The sequence below is a fragment of the Solanum tuberosum genome, unplaced genomic scaffold (assembly GCF_000226075.1).
Source record: "Solanum tuberosum cultivar DM 1-3 516 R44 unplaced genomic scaffold, SolTub_3.0 scf00150, whole genome shotgun sequence".
NCBI classification, from domain to species: domain Eukaryota; kingdom Viridiplantae; phylum Streptophyta; class Magnoliopsida; order Solanales; family Solanaceae; genus Solanum; species Solanum tuberosum.
The window spans coordinates 115,123-115,517 of record NW_006239073.1 but is presented as its reverse complement, the minus strand read 5'-3'; positions in this window follow the sequence as shown (position 1 = coordinate 115,517).

The following is a 395-nucleotide window of genomic DNA, read 5'->3' as shown; positions in this document are numbered from 1 at the left end:
GGAGTGTATATATGTTTAATTAATTTTATTTTATTATTCTTTGAAATAATAAATTCATCAATATTATTAATAAAAGACGAAAACATGTATATCTTGGTCATTTAACTCGATTAATCTCATTTTATAACTCTTAAAATAATAAATTCATTAATTTGATGTCTCTATTATCAATACATGATGTATCCAACAAACTAAACACTTAGATACATGACTATCATATAAGTACATCCATATGTATCATAGAAGTATCTAATTATATCAATTTCGTGTTTATATTATATGTGTCTAGTATTAACTTAATGTATCTGTTTATATGACCTAATATTAATTTCATGTATCTGTTTATATGATCTAATTTTAATTTCATGTATCTTTTATATGTATCTAGTATTAAT